The sequence below is a fragment of the Aquarana catesbeiana genome, linkage group LG09, assembly GCF_042186555.1.
Source record: "Aquarana catesbeiana isolate 2022-GZ linkage group LG09, ASM4218655v1, whole genome shotgun sequence".
Classification (NCBI taxonomy): domain Eukaryota; kingdom Metazoa; phylum Chordata; class Amphibia; order Anura; family Ranidae; genus Aquarana; species Aquarana catesbeiana.
Genome location: NC_133332.1, coordinates 153,069,942 through 153,087,294, shown reverse-complemented (window position 1 = coordinate 153,087,294; position 17,353 = coordinate 153,069,942). Strand labels below are relative to the sequence as shown.

The 17,353-nt window shown below is 39.8% G+C and overlaps 1 protein-coding gene across 1 annotated transcript in view; it reads right to left on the bottom strand.

The window, feature by feature from the left end:
* The window catches only part of MAMLD1 (mastermind like domain containing 1), a 291,944-nt gene that overhangs the window by 21,083 nt on the left and 253,508 nt on the right, over nucleotides 1-17,353 (bottom strand). The window lies entirely within an intron of this gene.

The window sequence follows — 17,353 nt, the reverse complement described above, 5'->3', positions numbered from 1 at the left end:
ATAAAGCAAATGATGGAATACTATGAGGTTGATATAGTAAAACGGGAGAGTGCAAAAATCTGGTGCAGCTATGCATGGTAGCCAATCAGCTTCTAACTTCATCTTGTTCAGTTAGGCTTTGACAAAAAAAAAAACCTGGAAGTTGATTGTTTTTTTTTTTTTTGCAGAGCTGCACCAGATTTTGCACTCTCAAGTTTTAGTAAACCAACCTCTGTTTCTCAACTGTTTTTGAGTCAGCTTCTTATGAGTCTCCATACCTAGGTTAGAACATAAGAAGTTAGCAGATGTAGGATACTCCCCTAATCTTTCAAAAGATTAACTTGCTTTGATGCTAATTTGATTTTTTTTCAATAAGAAGAGAATCAAAAACACAGTAAAAAGAATGGGGGGAGGATTGAGGTGAGAAAGTAGGATATTTAAAAAGGAAGAAGAGGATGTGGGAAAAGATCAAAGATGGGGAGCTCTCCTGCAGTTTGGCCACCATGTCACTAGGCATCTCAGAAAGTCTGTCTGGGTTGGTGTGTAACTCTAGCTATACATAAGTACAATTTTGTTAGAAATGTTTCTCTTCAAATGTTCATTTGATTTGCAAATTTTTTAGTGTGCTGAAATCCATGTTCGTGTTTAACTGCAATGACAACAAAAATATTGAGGGAATAGGATGGAATTTTTTTTATCAAACAAATAAACAGTGAAAGTGGTTTCATTTGGGAAAGTCCACTCCAAAAATTGATTGAAAAGCAAATGTTCTTGAAGTATTTTCCAACAACTTTCATTGTGTCATCAAATTTACTGGTATGAATGCTCATATGAATGTTCGAAAATCTACCACTGTATAGCCAGCTTAACTAAGCTTTTAGAAGGTGAACAGGAGAGAACTAGTACTGGGAGTGTATAATTTCAAACCAGAATAACCAAGTCTTCCTGAAGTCTTACTTTGGTAAAAATATAATTGCTTTTGGAGAGACAGAGTGACAAAGGGGGAGATTGTTTGTATCCAGAACATGGAGATGCATGCACTTGTGGCATTAAAAAGGTGGATGAGAAGAGAGTGTTTTGTAGTACTTTTTGGGGAGAGGGCATTAATGGATCAGGAATGCTGCAGAGTACTCCCAACTGAGGTACAACTCAGCTTCCCATAAGCTATAGATTAAGGGGCACTTGAAAATGCAGCAAAGTATTGGCCACATCTATAAAATAGTATGGCAGATTAAAGTGCAAATGTGTCCATATTAGGGACAATCAAGTTTTTACATACAGTATTCTTAACAAATAGTAAAAGAGTCTTTAAAACCAGCTATCTGACCTCACTAGCAGCAGGTACTGTGACATAATTAATTCCCACAGATCATGATAGAAACATCTGCTGTGAAGTTACATTAGGGGGTTGTGTATAGTTACAAAGGTGAATGAGGCCTTCTTTTAAAGACCTTTAATGCTTATTTTGCTCACGTTCCTATTTCTAGAGGTATGGTGGGAAATAATTCTGGGGGAGATTCAATAAGCTAACAGACTGATATATTTTGCATGTCAAAGAGCTGGGGTCCGCAGATTTCTTTAAAGAACATGAGTAATTGCCTGAATTGTTGGCGAATGGGAGGGAGGTAATGTCTAAACTGCATTGCTCTCCAGAGGGTAAGGGTGAAGGGCTTTAATCTCAGGGTAGTTTTCATGTACAACTGAACTCTCAGTTTATGTCAGCTAAATTAATTCCAGGTGTCTTAAAGTAATTGTACATTTTCAAGTCTTTTTTGATAAAATAACAAACATGTTATACTTACCTGCTCCGTGCAATGGTTTTGCACAGAACAGCTCTGTTCCTCCTCTTCTCTGGTCCCCCGCTGGCTCCTCCCCCTCACCGAGTGCCCCCATAGCAGGCTGCATGCTATAGGGGCACTCGTAAGTGCTTGCCCCTGAGCCCCGCTCTGTGTGTCCCACCTCCTGTTTCCTCCTCAATTGGCTGTATCTGAGCCAATGAGGAGGGAGATTGCTGGATCAAGATCAGGCTTAGCTATGTATTTAAGGGGTGGGGGGGGGTGTTGCTTGGGGAGCTGCATGCAGAAGGTTTTTTACCTAACTGCATAGACTGCAGTTAGGTAAAAATCCTTCTGCCTTTACAACCATTTTAAAACAAAAGGTGTTTAAAGTCTTGTTTGTTTTCTTCAAAAAGTAGCCATAGTCACAGTCAGAGTAGAAAAGCCTGTCCCCTGCCAGGATGCTGTAGAGAAGGGCCATTTCCCTATGTGTGAGAGCAGAGATATCTCTGCAGAGGTCTAAAAGACTTCCTGCTAAATCATAGGTAGGACTCTCCAAACTGCGGGGAGCATGAGCTTTGCTGATTGAAGAAGCTCAGTTCTTGATATACACACACAGAATGGGCAAACTGTTTGGTTCTGCCTAAATCCCATTCTAGGGGTGTCTTTTGTGACTATAATGTCAGATCATTTGTCTTATTAAGGCTACCCAGTCACTTGGCATAAAAGCAAGTTGGCCCTGGGGAACATGCAATATACTGTAAACCCAGCCCTGATTCTCACTGAAGTTAACCTCTGATTATATATTTTTTTTGTTCATTGTATTCTCAGGTTAAATTGCCCAGATTTGTATTTTTAAAGATGAACTATATTTTTTTAAACACATGTAAAAAAGGCTATCTTTATATAGATAACTTTATGCAGGTTCATTTTTTAAAAAACTTTGTTTTGATGAATGGCTTGAAAAGATATTTGAGCGTGGGGCAGCTCTATTTATTCATTATATGTGCGGTTTCTGCACCCTGCTTAGTAGTGCTGCCAAGTGACTGTGCTTTTCTAATCCTGTTGTCTCATTGCAGGTCTATCAAGACGGTTGATTGGAAAACAATAGACTCTGCAGCCTCTAGTGATATGAAACACCCACACAACAATAACGGAGCATGATTTATGGCAAAAAACAAAAACAAAAAACGTTACCTCATTTCAAAATGATAATGTGATTTGGTAATGCTGCCTTGTATCTTATTGCTTTGGATCAGACGTAAATTTTAATGGTAAATCCACTTTAATGTCTTTTTAAATAACAGCCCTCTTCAATGTAATGTCTTTTTTTCCCAATCTGCTAAATCTAACAGCCTGAGAGCACTGGCTGTCAGAGTTACTCGAATGCTGTATTTGAAAAATCACTCTTTTATATGTACCTTAGAAAGGCAGAACTCCCCTGCAGGTACTTGGAACTACTAAAATCACCTCCTTTATTTACCAATATGTCACTAGGTGAATTCAGTCACCCCTCCTGTGTTGTTTAACATGGCACCTTAAAATATAAGTCGCTTAATGCAAACACTGTACCACAGCAGATATCCAGCTGGCTTGCCGCCTCTGTGTCACATAGTATTTATCATTCTCCAGTCACACTTAGGCTTTGAATAATACGGATCGCCTCTGGGGGAATATTTGAGAAAGGACAGATCCAGTTTGTATACTCTACACATGAAAGAGCCCGCGAAGCTGCAACCACCAAGATCCTCACCGCCTTCTAGTTTTTTTCCCCTAGACACGGCTTGTTGCGTGTGGACAGCCTGCTTTTTTATTGAAGGAAACACATTTAACGTACTAAAAACCATTTTGATGTTTTGCTTATGGCTATTGCATTACAAGTCACACAATGGACTCTGTGGAAGTCACCATGCCCACCACATTGTAATTCTTGATCTGTGCAGACGGCTGACCACGCTCGTCTGCCACTGAATCATTTCAATGTGTATTTATTTACCTCAAGGTTAGAAATTTCAGTGTATATTTTTATGCTTGTTACCACCCCATTTTTGGCATGTGAAATTATGTTTAGTTTGTGTTTACAAAATGAAAAAATATAGTGGACTTTGATAAAAAAAATTAATACAAAAAAACCCCACATTTGGCACTACTTACGTTTCAAAGGGACAAGCTGTATTCTGTGTTAGAAAATTGGCACCACTTTTTCTGAAAATATTCTTGTTTTTAAAGCAGTATTAAACCCAAAGCCATTTTATTTTGTAGCTTAGCAATCATTAGATGTGGTGGCTGCATCAGTTTTCTTTTCTATGGCTTTTCCCCTTCCATTTTCACTTGGTGATCCGGCCAGTAACACACCTCCTGTATAGATGAATGAGCACAGGAGGCATCATAGACAGCAGCATTGTCAGTATGGGTGGGGGGAGGGTAGTGCTACATGTATTAGCAGATTTAGATACACTTACAAATTAAAGCCAAACCCCAGCTCATACTTTATCAGTTAAAGCAAAAAGGTTTTTTTTTTTCCTTTTGGGATAAGGGTTTGACATGAATAAATAAAAGCTGATCATTTTAATCACCCCTACCAATTGTTTGTCTCATCCATGTAAACTGATACATTCTGCTGGGGAGCCTGAGCTTGTGAAAAACAACAGACTTGCTTGCTGGATCACCAGATTAAAACAGAAGAAAGAAAGCCTAAACAAGGACAACTAATACAGCCAGCACATCTAATAACTGTTTCCCAACCATCTGTCTCTCTCCAAGCGCCACTATACTCCCCCCTCCTTGTTTACTATTCTGGAAACAGTACATGGCTTTGGAATTAGAGAAATAATCTTACATTTGAAGCACTCACATACAGTATCTCACATGATAACATGATAACAACCCCAAACACACCTCCAAGATGACCACTGCCTTGCTTGAAGAAGCTGAGGGTAAAGGTGATGGACTGGCCAAGCATGTCTCCAGACCTAAACCCTATTGAGCATCCGTGGGGCATCCTCAAATGGAAGGTGGAGGAGCGCAAGGTCTCTAACCAGCTCGGTGATGTTGTCATAGAAGAGTGGAAGAGGACTCCAGTGGCAACCTGTGAAGCTCTGGTGAACTCTATGCCCAAGAGGGTTAAGGCAGTGCTGGAAAATAATGGTGGCCACACAAAATATTGACACTTTTGGACCAATTTTGACATTTTCACTTAGGGGTGTACTCACTTTTGTTGCCAGCGGTTTAGACATTAATGGCTGTGTGTTGAGTTATTTTGAGGGGACAACAAATTTACACTGTTATACAAGCTGTACACTCACTACTTTACATTGTGGCAAAGTGTCATTTCTTCAGTGTTGTCACATGAAAAGATATTATAAAATATTTACAAATGTGATGGGTGTACTCACTTTTGTGAGATACTGTAAGTATTTTGCGTCAAAAATTGTTCACTTTATATTACAGCCTTAATATTCCTAGCTGCTCTTAATATATAGAGAGATTTTTACTTTTGTTCCTTAGCTTAGCTAAAGCTTCTGCTTTGAATGATACAGTTGATAATACAGCCTTGGGTAAGCAAAGCTGTCAGACAGTATTCAAGCGTACGTTTCAATAACCTTACTAGTCTGCATGAGTGCATTACTGATATGTCACAATGAACAGCAACAGTATAATTTTTCAAAAAGCACTACCATTTAATACCAAAAAGAAGCCCAGTCAGTGACTTTGTCTAGGCTGCGATGATGTCATCTATTTGCTGCAGACAGGAGAAAGTATTTCCTTGATCATCTCTCCCACAACGATAGTTACTTGATTACATAGTTGGCAAGGCTGAAAAAAAACACCAGTCCATCCAGTTCAACCTGTGGTGTATGAGTGTTTATATCAATAGTACATTGTATATCCCTGTATGTTGTGATCGTTAAGGTGCCCATCTAATGTTTTTTTTAAACTATCGACACTCTCTGCTGATAGCACTGCTTGTGGAAGAGAATTCCACATCCTAACTGCTCTGACAGTAAAGAACCCTCTACGCAGTTTAAGGTTAAACCTCTTCTCTTCCAATTTCAGTGAATGGCCGCGTGTCTTTTTGAATTCCCTTTCACTCAAAAAGTTTTTTCCCTATGCTAGGGTCACAGTATGGTATTTGTACATTGATATCATATCCCCTCTCAAGCATCTCTCCTCCAGGGAGAATAAGTTCAATGCCTGTAGTCTTTCCCCATAGCTGAGATCGTCTAGTCCCTTAATTAGCTTTGCTGCCCTCCTCTGGACTCTTTCCAGCACATCCTTCCTGAGGACTGGTGTCAAGAACTGGATGTCATACTCAAGATGCGGATGGACCAGAGTATTAGCATTTTATCTCTGTAGTAAATCCCCTTTTTAATACTTGACAATATTATGTTGGCTTTGTATGCAGTAGCCTGGCATTGCATGCCATTGCAGAGCCTGTCATCTACTAGGACCACCAGGTCATTTTCCATCCTAGATTCCCCCAGAAGTTCTTTACATTTTTCAACATTAAACCTCATTTGCAATGTAGTTGCTCACCACATTATTTTATTTAAATCTTCTTGTAAGGTTTCCACATCCTGCGCAGAAGTTATTGCACTGCTTAACTTTGTATCATCCGCAAATACTGAGATTGAACTGGTTATCCCATATCGTTTATAAATAAAGTAAACAGAATTGGTCCCAGGACAGATCCTTGGGGGACCCCACAATTACCAAGATAGGACTGCAACAATGTAACTTTGCTGCAAGTCACAAGGTGAGAGGCTGCTGAAGGGGCTGATCTCTTTTACATCTCTATACTTGCCTTCCCTGTGCAATGGCATTGCACAGAGTGGACTAGAACCTCCTCTTCTGGGGTTCGCCGCCAGTGTTCTAGAGACCTTCTCTTCTTGGTGCACCACTATAGGAAGCGACTCTTGACATACACAGCGTGTCTCGGCCCCACCCCCCGCTCCTTCCTCAGAGGATTTGATTGACACCAGCAAGAGCCAATGGCTCTTGTTGTTGCCTCTCTGTCCTTTGAATGCAGGGAGGGAAGAGCACTGGATTGAATGAGGACTCAGGTAAGTATAAGGAGGCGGGGGTGGGGGGTTTCAGGGGTGATACTAATAATGGGACATTTTTTATCTTAATGCAGGGAATGCATTACCGTAAATGTTCTGGCTTTAGAACCACTTTAAACAAAGCACACAATGCTTTCCACCTTGGATCCGACTGTTTGTGCAAGTATCAACTATTTTCCACAAACACTGTCAATTTCCAAGATCCAAGAATCCAAGATCTGTGCATCTACATGCTTTCAGTCCAGCCATAATCCCAGTAGAACATCAACTCTCAGGCTCCCTCTTTGGGCATGGGAGGCTGAAAATCCTCTAGCTGGAGATACCGCAGACCCTAGGGCAGTGTTGGCGAACCTTGGCACCCCAGATGTTTTGGAACTACATTTCCCATGATGCTCATGCACTCTGCAGTGTAGTTGAGCTTAATGGGAAATATAGTTCCAAAACATCAGGGGTGCCAAAGTTCACCATCACTGCCCTAGGGTATAGGTAAATGCCCAAGGGAATCAAGAGAATTCAGCTGCACTGTAAGTTTGTGGATACCGTAGTATTAAAGTGACTGCATTTGTGGAAAATAATTGATACTTAGCACAAAAAGTTGGATCTGAGGTAGAGAGTGTAGTGTGCGCTTGAAGACCAGAATATACTGTACATGATTGTATCATCTCTGTGCCATTATCTTGGTTCGTGAAGTAGATGCTGATCATCAATAATGTCTGAACAAAGATTCTCCTGGCCTTCTGGACAGAAAAGAAAATGACGGAATTGTTTTTATTGTCTTTTTATTTAGCATATACTGCATGTACTTTACATGAAAAATATAGATCTGTTTAAAATGGTAGACAGGATGAAGAGAGACACATTTTTAGAGTGTCAGATACTGAACTGTATACTAACTGAACTTTCATTGCAAGGCAAAAGTCACATTTATAACTGGCTATATTTAGTGAGTTAAACTGCTTCTGATTTTAAACCCATATCCTGCTCTTCAGTCATACTGAACAGGAGTTCTTCCTGAATATTAGTGCTGGAGGACATCATGATTCAATAATCATAGTTCGTATTCAGCACATGTTTAATTCATGTTCAGTATACAGAGACGTTTGGCACTGGAATTATCAAGTAAACCAAAGCTGACATGATCACTACTCTTGACACTATCAAAGCTGATTACCTAAATTATGACATGCATTAGAGGTGAGTAAAATGTGCAATTTAGGTGAAATATGCATGATTGCTTTTCAACCCCCCCCCCCCACACACACACACACACACACACACACACACACAGCACTTACATAATAAGGCATGCACTATTCCCCAAGTTTTAGCCTTTCTGCAACAAAAAATTGCCATAGGGAGGCGATGAGGTGCATAGGAGCAGCATCACCAAAGCAAACTAGAGCTGCATCCTGCATTCATTTTAGCAGTTGGCTGAGCGTGACATTAGCACTTTGCTGAGAACCTATGTGTATTGAACTGTACACTTTTTAAATACCAGTGATAGGGACTGTTTGGCACATGTAGAGCACTCCATTTTAGAGCTCATGGGTATTCTTCCTTTCACTAATGAATGAATTGCAGCTTTTATTCTTGAAAGCATGCTAATTGCTACTAATGGAAAAAATATTATCTTGGAGACCTCTGTATATGACTTTATTCTTTGCCGTGAATTAGCTTTTAGCTTTTTTCCTATTGCATGTAAGGTATACTTTATAAAGATGCAGCATGAAGACTCCTCAATGCGTTCTGTTATTCTGAACAAAGGAAAAGCATATGTGCAGAGAGGTCTCTCGCCACTAGTGGGAAGTGCGGTATTTCTTAAAGCTATTACCTAGTCATGCTTGAATATACTATGTTGCTGCCAAAGTGAAGCTGGTGTATTCTGTAACATTATCTTTAAATGTTGCAAAGAATAACATAGTTTGTCACTGTACTGCACTTTTAACTGCAATTAAATTACATCTCTTATCCTTTGGAACATACTCTTTTCAGAGTTAGTGAAAAAATATTAGCCAGGCCTCAGTGCTCTAAAACTATTTTTTTATGGATTGTTTGTGTACAGTACACAGAGTTTCAGAAAACTGACTGCATTTCTATGTAAGGCTTAAATACAATTTTGTCTTGTGTTCAAGTAAACCTGCTACAGATGTAGACAATTCAGATCTGAATCATGCAAGTTTGTGACAGGTATACTTTAAGTAACATGCAGTGCCTAAGAAAAACAATGGTGTAGAAAAAGATATTTTAGTGTATTATTTTTCTCTAATGATCCATTTTCTAGTTCCCCATTCTAATAAGTACATGTTAAATCCATTGTAAAAGGTAGAATAAATGTATTATAAACCCCTACACTATATTGTATAATACTAGTCCCTTATCATTCAATTAAAGTGACTCTGTACAATATAGAGGACACAATAAACATCCTATACTTCCCTTTCCATCATGCCCCTGCCTCTCAATCTGCTATGAGAGCCCCTGGAAACTACTCTGTATGTTTTATCTTCCAAGAAAGTAAAAGCATACAGAGGGTTTTGCATCCCCCTTCCCTCCTGGTCCCATGTGACAGTGATCTGGCACTAAGCACTATATTCTGTGAGATGGGGCCATGACATGTTTCCCCATACCTAGAAGTCACAGGTTTTTCTAGACTCCAATGATGGATAAGGGTGGAGGAAGAGCATTAGTAAGGAAAGTACAACATACTTGTTATGATGGCCATAACATAACCAGTTGCTGTGCCTACTATGGGCAAAGTATAGATTCATTTTAATTGCATCTAAATTACAATTTAATTACATAAAAAAGCAGTTAGAATACCGTTATTAAAAAATGTGGGTGAAATATCAATTCAGCATACTTGAATCTCAGTTTAAACACAATAAATATATAAATATACAGTGGGGACGGAAAGTATTCAGACCCCCTTAAATTTTTCACTCTTTGTTATATTGCAGCCATTTTCTAAAATCATTTAAGTTCATTTTTTTTCCTCATTCATGTACACACAGCACCCCATATTGACAGAAAAACACAGAATTGTTGACATTTTTGCAGATTTCTTACAAAAGAAAAACTGAAATATCACATGGTCCTAAGTATTCAGACCCTTTGCTGTGACACTCATATATTTAACTCGGGTTCTGTCCATTTCTTCTGATCATTCTTGAGATGGTTCTACACCTTCATTTGAGTCCAGCTGTGTTTGATTATTCTGATTGGACTTGATTAGGAAAGCCACACACCTGTCTATATAAGACCTTACAGCTCCCAGTGCATGTCAGAGCAAATGAGAATCATGAGGTCAAATGAACTGCCTGAAGAGCTCAGAGACAGAATTGTGGCAAGGCACAGATCTGGCCAAGGTTGCAAAAAAAATTCTGCTGCACTTAAGGTTTCTAAGAGCACAGTGGCCTCCATAATCCTTTAGTGGAAGACGTTTGGGATGACCAGAACCCTTCCTAGAGCTGGCCGTCTGGCCAAACTGAGCTATTGGGGGAGAAGAGCCTTGGTGAGAGAGGTAAAGAACAACCCAAAGATCACTGTGGCTGAGCTCCAGAGATGCAGTTGGGAGATGGGAGAAAATTGTAGAATGTCAACCATCACAGCAGCCCTCCACTAGTCGGGGCTTTATGGCAGAGTGGCCCGACAGAAGCCTCTCCTCAGTGCAAGACACATGAAAGCCCGCATGGAGTTTGCTAAAAAACACCTGAAGGACTCCAAGATGGTGAGAAATAAGATTCTCTGGTCTGATGAGACCAAGATAGAACTTTTTGGCCTTTATTCTAAGTGGTATGTGTGGAGAAAACCAGGCAATGCTCATCACCTGTCCAATACAGTCCCAACAGTGAAGCATGGTGGTGGCAGCATCATGCTGTGGGGGTGTTTTTCAGCTGCAGGGACAGGACGACTGGTTGCAATCGAGGGAAAGATGAATTCGGCCAAGTACAGGGATATCCTGGACGAAAACCTTCTCCAGAGTGCTCAAGACCTCAGACTGGGCCGAAGGTTTACCTTCCAACAAGACAATGACCCTAAGCACACAGCTAAAATAAACAAGGAGTGGCTTCACAACAACTCCGTGACTGTTGAACGGCCCAGCCAGAGCCCTGATGTAAACCCAATTGAGCATCTCTGGAGAGACCTAAAAATGGCTGTCCACCAACGTTTACCATCCAACCGGACAGAACTGGAGAGGATCTGCAAGGAGGAATGGCAGAGGATCCCCAAATCCAGGTGTGAAAAACTTGTTGCATCTTTCCCAAAAAGACTCATGGCTGTATATCCTGATATCCGACGAGCGGCGAGCTCGTATGCCTCAGTCAGTAGGGTGCCTGTCCCATCCCTACGCGTGACGTCACATCACGTGACTTCATCAGGGGATGATCCCCTGTTACCCCATTACCTTAAGGTAAGGGGCCACTGCTTACAAATCTGAGTGTGAACATGAAGAGGAGCACGATTTTGATGTATTGGAGCACTTCACCATCATTTATGCATGTTGAGGAGTCAGTTTATTATACATGAATTTTTTTCTGGAAGAGGACTGCTCTCTTTGCCTTAGCACCTTGTCAGAATTCAAGCCTTTGAAGTCACGTGGACTTTTATTGCACAAGTCACCTTATGTTTGCTGCATGTATATCACATAGTGGAATATATTGTTGCATTGATTTATTTGCACTATTTATGGGAGGATTGAATCCTATAATTGGGTGTTGTACAATTTTTAAACCTATAGTTATAATATGGTTATGAATATTCACTGAAAGTTATTATTTCAGATCACGATGGCACATTGCACTTTTACCTACTTTTTATGATTTGTTCCCACAGAGGAGTGATCATATATTATTTATAATTGCTTAATATTTATATGATATTCAGTTCACTAGGAGATTTGTTTATTTTTGTTTTGGGGTTTTTGCCAGGATTAGCGCAGCACCATTTTTTAAATTGTAAATATAGCACAAGTAGTATCTCTTGTGTCTATAGGCAGCTTAAAGCGCAACATCACCCAAAAGGGGAAATTGCACTAGTTTGCATCTCCCCCTTCCACTGCCACATTTGGCACTTTTTGGGGAGGAGGAAGGAGTGGGTACCCACTACCATTTCCAGTTAGATGCGCCACAGCAATCTGAGCAGAAAATTCAGCCCCCCCTCCTTCTCCCGCAGCCTTCTGGGACACATAGCTGGTCCCAGAAGACTGCGGGACCATTCACAAAGCGCAGCACGGCTCACACATGCATAGTAGGAAACTACCCATGAAGCCGCATGGCTTCATTGTCAGCTTCCCTTACTTAAGATGCTGGCACCGATTGAAGAACTGGCTTGGGTGAGGACATGGCTGGATCCCTGGACAGGTAAGTGTCCTTATATTAAAAGTCAGCAGCTACAGTATTTATAGCTGCTGACTTGGTGTTGGTGATCCTGGAGCTCCTCTTTAAGGGTGTGCTCGCACTGGGACTGTTTTTAGTAAACCATGCCAGAGTCTTGCTCCTGCCCTGTACCTGTATCCAGTACCCTTCTTCCTCTTTTCTGCTTCCCCTTGTTCCTTATCCCAGTCCTGGTTCCCTTTTCTAACTGTTACTTGCACCTCCAGTTTTACCCTGTCGATCTGTGCTCCCCTTTTGTTGTATATATTGTATTATAGTTAGCTTGCTAGTTAGGTTTTCTGTCTTTAAGTTAGGCTGTTAGTTAGGTATTTTGTTACTTGTTTTTTTTTTGTTCACTTATATCTTTACATTTGCTGTGTATTCTGTTTGTTCATGTTTGGATAGGTTTTGTTTCACTATTAATAAGCTTGCTTTTTTGTACATAGCCTGATTTCGGTTTCCTAAGTCCAGATATACAGACTTGGTCATCCCTACTGCTAGATGCCTGCTCTTGGTATTCCTGACACTAGCGCAGCAGGACAGACACACTGATCGCAGTGATACCAAGAAAATCGCTGTGTTACATTGCCCCTGTGACATAATGTTATATTCCAGTCATAAGCTCACAATAACACATGCACTCCTTCAAAAGTACATAGAAAGCTATAAAGTGGGCTAGAAGTAAAGTTTCCTACATCTGTGAGAAGAAAAATATGCCAGTGCAAACATAACCTTTCATTTCCAAGTATGGATGGTTTACAACATCAGTATATTGTGCTATACATCTGGGACTATGGTTTCCTTGCTCAGAAATAAAATGACAAAATCATGCTTTACTTACACGCAGTAAGTATATAACAAGGAAAATACAAAATATTAACCTCCACCTCATAGCACATAAATAATGCATCTGAAAAATTTAAGTATAGGTTTTTCTTGCAATGAATCAATATGAGGTAGCTTTTGTAGTTTAGATAGAAATGCACTGCTTTGCCCCTTCTTTTTCCTGTAGTGAAGATCTCCAGTTACACCTATAAGTCCACCTGGCATTTTAGCACCACTCAAAATTGAAGTTCAGCATGTGGTGTGGTGTATGTCTAAATTAATAAACTGTAGTGTGCAAAGCTATGGTGAATGAGTATCCCTGCTACTGTTTACAAACTGGCTAAGAATATTACTACCCATAGCGGTTAGAGACTTCTATCTGAACACTTTAAGGTATCAATTTGCAAAAACCTGATATTGTAGCCTTTGCAATCAAACAACCTCATAATTTCTTATGTCTTTTGGGAATGTCTGATTTAGGTCTGCACACCTGCTATGACCACTGTGAGGGGCTCCAAAAAGGGAGGGACTGATGAACTTTTACCTGGGGGCAAACTCAACCAGCTAGCTCTCTTATGGTAGAAACAGATAAACAGATGTATGTGGACTAAATAAAATGTACAATGCAAAGTGTGCTAGGATGCCTCATTGATTAGTGGGCATTGTAAATGTGGGTATTTCTAAAGTACATGGTTTATTGAGACAGACCTTCACATGTCCAGCATCAGCTTTCTTTGTGGCTATTGGCATTTGGTCACATGACATCTCAAAGCCACAAAAGAAGTTATTCTGGAAGACTTCTCTTCACCAGAAACTGATCACACGTCTGAACAAGGTAGCTATATAACACCCAGCATGTGTCACTTGCTGTGGGTACCACTCTAATTATTATCTGAATGGTGAAGTCTCAGGGCCACATGCTCAACATATCTTATTAATAATAGAATCCCCTGGCTTCCACTCACCCTGATGAGTTTTCATTTATTTTATATTATGGCAAATTAAACAGCAGGTGCTGGAACATATGAAGATGTTCCAACACCTGCTGGAACAGTTGACAGAAGAATCATGGCAGGAAGGTCCCACTGTTGGTGTATCAAAACATAGAAGCCAAGGGCCAGGCTTTACTTATAAATAAAATATAATTTTTTGTTAGGCTTCCTTAATTTTTTTGGTGTGTACAACACCTGACCACCTGCGGTAAACTGTGGTTCCTTCTGACAGCTCCTACATTACTACTATGTGTTATATTGGAGACCAGGCATCTAATAGTCCTGTAAGTGTAAAAAACAAAAAAATACTGCGCTACCCATAAAAAGTAACCCACCCAAATTACATTTTGAACAAGATAGCTGACTAGACTGGGCAAGGTCTGTATTACATGTTAAATGTTTGACCAAGCAAAGAGTACCAGCCTAATGACACAACCCCAAAAATGTGACAAAAAAGCCAGGAAGTGCGGCATCCCCAGGTTGAGGACATGTACCAGGGAGAGCATGTGTGTGAATTTTCCCTGCCACAGGGTAGATAGCAGTTTCTTTCTATCCACATGTTTGTGAGATGTCAATTTGGGGTCCTTACTATATCCCTCGGCCTATGCTGTAAGCAGTCCAGTACGCCAGTTGGATCTCTCATACTGAGACGGAACACAAGCTGTTGTTTGACTTGCCTTGCGGTAAGCGCATTATTTGCATGGTGGTGGATCACGGAGTGTGGTGTCTCTTTCGTCTTCACTGCTGAGTTTGATTACGTTCACTCCAGGGTTTTTCTTTTGCTGTATCCTTATGCACTTGTGTAAGTTTTCTACCTTCTTCTATTCAAACCATTTTGCCAGTATTACACTAAGGCCAGTTTTTTTTTTATTTACATGTCTATGAGATGGAAGTCTGGTGTCCTCATTACATCTTTTCAGCCATGGTGTATGCAGTTTAAGTGTACCATCTGGATTCTCTATACCAAGACGAGATACAGGCTGTTGTTCGCTTGCTTTGTGGTAAGCGCATTAATTGTGTGTTTGCGGATACTGTATATGGTGTGTCACTCATATTTTCACTATTGACTCTGGCCGGGTTTACCCAAGGGTCTCTTTTGGACTGATTTCAGATTATCACCTTACATTTGATTTTCATTTATTATATATGGAAATTTATTTTTGATTCATAGATTATATATGGACACTTATTCTTTATTCATAGGTACATGTATAGACCCATATATTTTTCATATTTCAATTTTCATATTTTAAAGTTTTGCATACATATATGTACTTTCCAACGTAAGCTTTCTAGATTACTTCACGTGGTTTACTAATAATTTAGCGCGGTTAGTCCTGTAAGTGTCACATATGAAAGGCTCCATGCACACTGGCTTAAAAAAACACCAGTTCCCTTGGCAGAAATTTTTTAAGCCAGTGTGCATGGGCCCAAAGGATCCTTAGCCACTGTAGTTATGCTAATTATTATGCTTTTTCTTTGCAGGCAGCATTTAAAAAAATCTATGCACTTCACGTTTACACATATTTTAAGTACAACATAACCTGCACCAAAAATATGTCTGCAGCTTTAAAATTCCAACACGATCAGTAACATAAAATAGCCTTCTTTGGTGCATAAAATATGTAAATTCCATTTTTCCAAAGTTTTATGTACAGAATTTCACAGATCTAAATCTTGTCTGCTATAAGCCTTTGGGCTGAAACCAATTTATTTGGGTTTTGTAGCGATTCATCCTGTATTTTCCCCTTCTTTTAATCCTAATATAAGAATGCTGATAAAAGAAGCCATGATGTAGCCTTAGATTTATCCCATCTTTTCTTTTTCCTTGATATAGCGCTACTTGAAAATAGTATCAAGCTCAAGTTTCTGAGTTTATCTTGAGGGCTGTCAGTAACGGGAGGCTTTGTTTGAAGGCTGTAAGTGATCCATGAGTAGACGCTATTGTGAAGAAGTTCTTTTAAGTTTGTCTTTTTTTCTGTCCTTGTGGCGTTTGGCACATCCAGCCACACACAACAAAGAGGAAAGTCTTTGATGGGATCCATGAGAAGATTCTCACACCTGGCAGGGAAAGTTCTAACCACTAAACAAAACTGTGCAGTAAGTCAGATATCTACTGCAAAGCCAAGCCAAGAGGAGCACGGCGTGTGAAATTCCAGTGACCTTGGTTTACTTTTTGCTATTCTAAACACCTAATTAACATTTTATAAAAGCTTTGATCAAACTTTACTTTCCTCACCAATCACTAAACATAACATTAATTTCATGTACCTATAGACAAGCAGAGGCTTATACAAGACAACTGTTTTTCTTGCAAAAATGCACTGTACATTTATATTTAGATTAAACCAGCCATTAATTAATGGGCCTTTCTTCTGTCTAAAGTGTAACTATATGTTCATCTAGGAGACCTACTGGCCAAAGAAGTATTCTGGCCTAGGCGCTGAGTGTGGCTTGGGACCACAGTCTCCTTTATGAGTTGTGAAATGAGTTCCTGCCTACTATATTAAATTGCAGGGGCAATAGGCAGAAAGCAGAATAGTGTTAAAGTGTATAGTGCATACAGTATATTTCTGAGGAAATAATCCCTATTTAATACTTGCAATTTTACAGCAGAGAAAAAAGTAAAAAGGAGATGAAATAAAGCATTGTCTACAACCAAAGGCTATGGCCTATGTGGCATTTCCACAAATCTGGGCTTGGAACCCCTGTGTATAAACTAGACTCTAACCCATATACAGGTTGATTACACAAATCCCATAGTAACTGTAAAAACACCTTGCAGTTCTCTACAAAAAAAGAAAGCTGTACATTTGCAGCCTTGGAAGTAGAAACCGCCGATTCAATCACTTAATTCCATCACTAAATGAAATAAAGGCTTTATAGTGTCTTGTCTGAACATTCCCATCTAGCCTCCATGACCTTGCTAGAACTAGAATCTGTGATGTGAGGCAATATTGCCTCCTCCACAAGTTGATTTAGTGTGTCCTCTGTAAAACATTTTATTCCTCTATTACATTCTGGTAACAATGAAAAGAGTAACTAAAATGAAGGCTCTAGTGTAAGAAAGGGGTTCAGATTGTTAAAATAATTCCAAAATGTTCAGTGTACTTACAGAAATGATTTAGAATATACTGTATATACTAGATGTATATTGTTTTTCAGTCTCATTCCCTAGACTAATATATGCAAGGCAGGGGTATAGTAAAAAGGTTTCAATATCCCTAGGTCCCCAAGGAAAAGGGGACTTGAGCTGCAACCCGCTGCTCCAATGTTGACTCCCTCTCTTGAATGTCAGCTTGTAAAGCTTAGCAGACAACAATTGTGGTGCCACCTAACACTCACAT